Source organism: Pistacia vera, unplaced genomic scaffold, assembly GCF_008641045.1.
Source record: "Pistacia vera cultivar Batoury unplaced genomic scaffold, PisVer_v2 Contig591, whole genome shotgun sequence".
In the NCBI taxonomy this organism is placed as follows: Eukaryota; Viridiplantae; Streptophyta; class Magnoliopsida; order Sapindales; family Anacardiaceae; genus Pistacia; species Pistacia vera.
Window position 1 is genome coordinate 150,543 of NW_022196436.1, and position 7,984 is coordinate 158,526.

The following is a 7,984-nucleotide window of genomic DNA, read 5'->3' on the forward strand; positions in this document are numbered from 1 at the left end:
TTAATGAAAGTTTTTAAAATTTGAAATTTGAAAAAGAGCCCCACCCATTCAAATCGCTTAATCGAAACCAATTAAGGCAAAAATCGATATCTTCAATCCCTAAACGCATTCTTTGCAATTTCCGGCGATAACAGTCCACATTCCGGCAAATTTTCACACCCAAATTCAATCCTAAAGCTTCTTCCTTTCTTAAAACCATGGCTGACATTCACAATGAGGAGGAAAACCCAATGCCTCTTCAAATCGTAGAGTCCGGCCACGCAAGCAGTTCAATGGTTGCTCCGGTGGATCCTCCGATCAGTGAAGGTGTTCCAGCAGCGGAGACGACGGCGGCACAACAAGAGAGAGAACAGGAGCAAAATGGTTCTGAAGAGGAAGAGGAGGTCGGGCAGAATTCAGGCCAGGAAGAGGAGTCCGGCGAGAGTTTAGACGAGGAGGAGGAGGCCGCCAAAGAGAAGGAGGCCGCCAAAGAGAAAGAGGCTGCCGAAGAAAAGGTATTTGTACTTGCCGAGACCTAAGATCGCTTAAGCGATCCTTTGTATCGCTTAAGCGATTGATGACTTTTACTCTTGGTCGCTTAAGCTATTTAGGATTGCTTAAGAGTAAAAGCGATGAATCGCTTAAGCGATATAAACAATCGCTTAATCGATCTTAGATCTGGCAGATGATTCTTGATAAGTTGCATAAATTTAGTGTTTTTAGGTTCGTTTCTATAGCCTTCTAGTTAATTTTTCATTTGTTTTATATGTTTTTATGTTAGTTTTTGTTAAGTTTGAAATATGAATGGTTAGCTATTGATTTGGAGAATTTTGTAATTTTCAAGCGTTAATTGAGTAGATTGGAGCATTGGAATGAAATTGGAACTCAAAGATCGAAGAAATTGAGATTAGCTGACAAGTTTGAAGGCCATGGCCTTGCCTTGGTGGTTCACCACGGCCGTGGTGGTTGAATGAAAATAAAATAATGAGGACAGAAAACACCATGGCCTAGGCTGTGGTGACGTACATTTAGACACAGCCAAGGCCGTGTCGGACACTTTTAGGGTTTTTATTAATTTTTCTTTCTTTTTTCACTTAGGACTCTTTTGGGTATTTAAGGGTGATTAAGATTACTCCTGGGGGAAGCCGAATTTTACCCATTCTTGGAGAGAGATTATTGTAACAAAAGAGAAAGGAGAATCAAGAACAAAATTCATCAAAGAGTTTGTTTTTACTTTTCAATATGATTTATTTCTTGGATTCTACTCTTGTTTCTTTTATTATGAACTAATTTTCTCAGGCTAAGACTAGGATTAGTCTATTTATGGATCTGTGATCAATCTTTTACTCTTTGGTTAGTGAATTATTTTTCTAATGATGAGTTTATATTATGTGCTTAATGCTATTAGGCACTTTATCAATTTCTTATAGAATTGTTTTGTGTTGAGACCGAGAGGAATATCACATGAGTGCTCTATTAATATAGGTCATGGATTAATTGGATATAATATATGAATTGAACATGCAATAGTCATAGGCAAGATTAACTTGTGCTGAAAGCTAGAGGATTTCATAAAGCTTAATGCTCGTCTATTTCATTAAATCTAATAGAGATATCTAGGTTATGAATTAGAAGTAGAATTATATTGCTTGAGAAAGAATATTGGTTAACCTGGAAATCCCGTTGTCACATTAATTAAATAATTCATTGACCTAGTAATTAGGGGAGAAGAGAAGTTATAGATGAGCCTGAAGTCTTAGCCGTTTTTCTCATTGAATTCTTAATTTTAGTTTTACTGCAATTCATTTCTAATACCCATATTTTAATATTTTTAGTTTTAAAGATCACCATTCTAAGTTTTGATTATCTAGATAAAGTTAAGACTATTAATATTTCAGTACTTGTTCACGCAATCCCTTGGGTACGATAACCTGTATTTTTTTTATACTATATTACTTGAGACTAGTACACTTGCTAGTAGTTGTTGCAAACGACACAACAAGTTTTGGCGCCATTGCCGGGATTGCAGTTAGCAATATTGAAATCATTAGTTTAGCTTTACTTTAGATCTTGTTCCATATTTTATTTTTTATTTTTTTTTTTATACAATTATAAATTTTTTTTCGTTCTCCTTGTTTTCAGATTTTTTCCATTGTATGACACACACTAGACGCAAGATTAGAGATTCTTGAACCTTTTGACCTAGAAATTGGGAGAACAATACGAGCATTGAGAAGAAGGCAAACAGGATATTGACAGCCAACAACAAATCAGACGATCTCTACTTTTGGATGAACTCTTAAGAAGAATATGAGCATGTACAGCCCCACGTTCTTAATGGATTATCAATGCCGTCATTGAGTGGCACTGCTTCTAGCATGGATGCCAGCCATTGCAGCAAATAACTTTGAAATCAAATCCACGATTATTCAAATGATTCATCAGCCTGCCATTTAGTGGTTTAGCTCACGAGGATCCAAATGCTCACATTGGAATTTCTTGGAATATGTCATCATTCAAGTAGAATGGTGTCACAGATGATCAATTGATTGAGACTGTTCCCTTTTTCCTTAAGAGATAAAGCCAAGAATTGGCTAAATTCTTTGCCTGCAAAATCTATTACACTTGGGATGCATTGGCTCAGCGCTTCTCTAGCTAAATATTTTCCTCCCTCCACAAACTGCAAGGATACGTAATGATATCACTAATTTTATGCAGGTAGATGGAGATCGTTATATGAAGCATGGGAGCGTTACAGAGAGTTGTTGAGGAAATGCCCGCATCATGGATTACCAATTTTTACAGGTACAAACTTTTTATAATGGTTTAATTCCTGCTACCGTTCTATGATTGATGCAGCTTCAGAGGCACTATAATGAAGAGACACCAGAAGCAGCGTATGAATTATTGAGAGATGGCTTCAAACAGTTACCAATGGTAGTCTGATAAGTGCCACAAAGAGGCAGCAGGATTATATGGAGTGGATGCAATCACAACAATTTCCGCTCAATTGGAAGCATTGAACAAAAAGATTGATAATATGGTGCCCCAATCATGCAATGAAGAGCATGTGTGTGATCTATGTGGAGGAGACCATCTTAGTAATGAATGTTAGATAGGTAACCCTTTTGCTAATTCTACTAAAAGTGCTAATTATGTTGATAATTTTCACAGGCAACAACAGGATAATCCCTACTCCAGTACTTACAACCCTAGTTGGCAAATCACCCGAATTTTTCATGGGGCAATCAAATACAGTGAAACCACCACCTTCAGGCTTTTCTCAGAAAAGAAACCCAATTTGGAGGAACTAGTGACGAAATTTGTAAGCTCCACTAAAGCAAGATTTCAGATCAAGACCTTCAATCAGAATTTGGAGACTCAGATGGGGCAATTGGGAATTTAATATCAGGAAAGCTCAAGGAATGTTGCCTATGTGACACAGAAAAGAATCAAAGGAGCATGTGAGGCAATTACACTAAGGATGGCAAAGAAATGGACATAAAGAGCAAGAGAAAGAGGAAGCACCGAAAGTGCAACCATACAACATTGCAGAAAAGTTGTTTGAACCTAAGAAGATAGTGATTCAGCCTCCTTTCCCTCTTGCATTGAAGAAGCATAAAGTTGATCAGCAATTTGCAAAATTTTTAGATATTTTTAAGAATTGCACATTAATATTCCATTTGCAGATGCTCTTCCATTTGCAGATGCTCTATTCAGATGCCTAGCTATGCAAAGTTCTTGAGGAAATCCTTTCTAACAAAAGAAACTGGAAGACAAGAAACAGTAAAACTCACTGAAGAATGTTCAGCAATTTGCAAAATAAATTGCCACCAAAATAAAGATCCAGGGTTTTACAATACCTTGCATTATTGGTTCACTTTCATCTTCCAAGCTTATGTGATTTAGGTGCTAGCATTAATCTAATGCCTTTATCTATTTTCAAGAAATTGGGACTTGGAACCAAGGGCCACACATATCTCTACAACTGGGTAACAGATCATTAAATATCCAAGAGTATTGTGGAGGACGTGCTTGTCAAGGTAGATAAGTTTTTTTTCTGTAGATTTTCTTGTTTGGATATGGAAGAAGATGTTGAGATATCTCTCTTCTGGACGACCTTTTAGCCACAGTGGCATTGATTGATGTGCAAAGGTGAGCTATTCTTAGGTAGAGATGAAACAGTACATTTGATGTTTTTAAACTATGAAACACCCTTTAGAAGATAACACGTGTTTAGAAATCGATGCTTTTGATCCTTTTGGTTCATGACTATTTTCAGATAACGTACGAAGATCCATTGGAAACTGCTGGTTGATTCAAAGAGGCCATATCTCTTAAGCGATTACCGATCGCTTAAGCTGAGCAGTAGTGAAAGCAAGAGATCGCTTAAGTGTTCCTATGTATTCGGATATTATTTATTGTATTTCAAGCATCGGTTTGACATTAACACTATGCTGAACATATATTTTACGATTCGTTCAGGACTAGTGACTTATTATATTATATTAAACATATAGTTCTTTGTATGTCAGTAATGACATAAAAAGTGTTGAATGTTTATGTCTATGCTAACATATGGGTTTACGATTCTTCTTTGTGGACTATGACCATTATTATATTTATAGAACTATATTTTGTACGTCAGTATGAACATATAAACTGTTGAATGTTACATCTTGCTAAACAATAGGGTTTACGATTCGTCTTGTGGACTATGACCGTTATTATATTTATATTAAACATATAGTTCTTTTACGTCATTATGAAACATATAAATTGTTGAATGTTTAGTCTATGCTAACATACAGGGTTTACGATTCTTCTTTGTGGACTATTACCGTTATTATATTATTTAAACTAGTTCTTTTTACTCATTATGAATATATAAAGTGTTAAATGTTACATCTATGCTAAACATATAGGGTTTACATTCTTCTTTGTGGACTATGACCTTTTATATTTATATTAACATATAGTTTCTTTCTCGTCAGTATGAAACATATAAGTCTTGATGTTTACTCTATGTTAACAATAGGGTTTACGATTCTTCTTTGTGGACTATGACTGTTTATTATATTTATATTAAACATATAGTTCTTTTACGTCAGTATGAAACATAAAGTTGTTGAATGTTTTACGTCTGTGCTAAACATATAGGGTTTACGTATTTGTCTTGTGACTATGACCGTTTTATATTTTTATTTTTTTTTTTTTTTCTATGTTTTTGTTTTGGTTTGTTTTTTTGTTTTTTTTTTATTTTTTTTTTTTTTTTTGTTTTTTTTTTTTTTTATTATTTTGTTTTTTTGTTTTTTATATTTATTAAACATATGTTCTCTTAGTCAGTATGAAAACATATAAAGTTTGAATGTTTTCGCTAGTAACACTATAGGGTTACGACTTCGTCTTTGTGACTATGACCGTTATTATATTATATTAAACCTATAGTTTCTTTTACGTTAGTATGAAACTATAAAGTTTGAATGTTTACGTCTAGCTAAACATATAGGTTTACGATTCTCTTTGTGGACTATGACCATTATTATTTATATTAAACAATAGTTCTTTTACGTCATATGAAACAGTAAAGTGTAGAATTTAGCTCTATGCAACCTATAGGTTTAAGATTCTTCTTTGTGACTATGACCGTTATTATATTTATTATTAAACATATATTCTTTCTCGTCAGTATGAAATTAAAGCATAGAATGTTATGTCTATGCTAAACTATAGGTTTTACTTCTTCTTGTGGACTATGACTATTTTATATTATATAAACAATAGGCTTTTACTTCAGTATGAACATATAAGTGTTGAATGTTTACGTCTGTGCTAACTATAGGGTTTACGATTTGTCTTTGTGACTATGACCGTTATTATATTTATATTAAACCGATAGTTCTTTTACGTCAGTATGAAACTATAAATGTGGAATGTTACGTCTATGCTAAACATATAGTTTGGTTTACGATTCTTCTTGTGGACTGAGACCGTTATTATATTTATATTAAACATATGTTCTTTTACGTAGTAATGAAATAAGGTGTTGAATGTTTACGTCTATGCTAACATATAGGTTTCCAATTCTTCTTTGTGGACTATGACCATTATTATATTATATTAACATAGTTCTTTTACGTCATGTTATAAAATTTATTATTTACAAAATAACCTTAAGGTAGAATGTTTATGTCTATGCTAAACATATAGGGTTTACGATTCTTCTTTGTGGACTATGACCATTATTATATTTATATTAAACATATAGTTCTTGTACGTCAGTATGAAACATATAAATTGTTGAATGTTTACTTCTATGCTAAACATATAGGGTTTACGATTCGTCTTTGTGGACTATGACCGTTATTATATTTATATTAAACATATAGTTCTTTTACGTCAGTATGAAACATATAAAGTGTTGAATGTTTACGTCTATGCTAAACATATAGGGTTTATGATTCGTTCAGTGGAATATGACCGTTATTATATTTATATTAAACATATAGTTCTTTTACGTCAGTATGAAACATATAAAGTGTTGAATGTTTACATCTATGTTAAACATATAGGGTTTACGATTCTTCTTTGTTCAGAACATAAAGGGTGTGTTTGGTTGAATATTCCTATAAATATTATAAATCCTATTCCCGTAATATTTGTTTGTTTAATTATTTAGGAAATATTAGTATTTTTTTTAATAAATTTTAGACCCATTAACTGAATTAATTTCATTAATACCGCCTAAAAAAGTTTAAAAAGTAACAAAAACACCCTTACCCACCAAATTTCCTAGATTCCAGCACCATCGACGGCTACAAATGACCGGCAATGGCCGGTAATTCACAGATGTGACATTTTTTGGCCAGATCCACTATGGATCTGGCCGAAAAAGGCCACATCGAGCCGTCATCGACTTTTAAAAGAAATGGCTGACATTGACGGTCAACGCCGGCCATATACGATGGCCAAATGTCACCTTTTTCGTTTGTCGATGGCCAAATCTGGCCGTGATCTGGCCTTTTTCAGCCACATCCGTGGTCGATCTGGCTGGAAAAGGCCATATCGATGCCCTACCAGCCTGATCCGACCGCTATGCATCGTAATGCCCTTTCCTGGTAGGTTTCCGGTGGTGGTCGCTAGAATCTGGGAAGTTAGGTAGGTGGGGGTGTATTTGTTAAAATTTTAAATCTTTCATTGGTCGATTAAGCGATCGTACTAAAAAGAACTTCGTTTACATAGGGTCGCTTAAGCGATCGTAGATATCGCTTAAGCGATTCTTTTTTTTTTCACTTGGTCGATTAAGCGATCCTAGATCGCTTAAGCGATCTCATGTGATTGGTAGAATCAAATCTGCCAAGGTGCATGATCGCTTAAGCGATCTGAGATATCGCTTAAGTGATTCTTGTCTTTTTGTCTTGGTCGATTAAGCGATCGTGCACCTAGGCAGAATCATCAGCCCAGGTGCACGATCGCTTAAGCGATCCCAGATATTGCTTGAGCGATTCTTGTCTTGGTCGATTAAGTGATCGTGGATCGCTTAAGCGATCGTGTACCTAGGTAGAATCATCAACCCAGGTGCACGATCGCTTAAGCGATCCTAGATATTGCTTAAGCGATCCTAGATATCGCTTAAGCGATTCTTGTCTTTTTGTCTTGGTCGATTAAGCGATTCTTGTCTTTTTGTCTTGGTCGATTAAGTGATTCTTGTCTTTTTGTCTTGGTCGATTAAGCGATCGTGGATCGCTTAAGCGATCCTATTTGAAAAACCCTTTGTCGCTTAAGCGATATACTTAGTTGCTTAAGTGATCATGGGAAATATATATTTTTCCTGCTTTTCTCCTGAATTTTGACAAACTAAAATTACCAACAAGTATTAATTCCATACTTTCTCCTCAATTTGACAACCTAATTCCAAACTAAAATCACCAACAAATATTTAGGCCATGTAACAGAAATATAAAGAATGATTTATTAAAGGTAACAATAAAATTTATAACATCAA

The 7,984-nt window shown here is 34.5% G+C and overlaps 1 non-coding gene across 1 annotated transcript; it reads right to left on the reverse strand.

Moving 5' to 3' along the window:
• Positions 1 to 2,667: 2,667 nt before the first annotated feature.
• LOC116109969 lies at positions 2,668 to 2,770 on the reverse strand. Its single transcript, XR_004124815.1, has one exon. It is a non-coding gene; the product is annotated as a small nucleolar RNA R71 (small nucleolar RNA).
• Between the last annotated feature and the right edge of the window lie 5,214 nt (positions 2,771 to 7,984).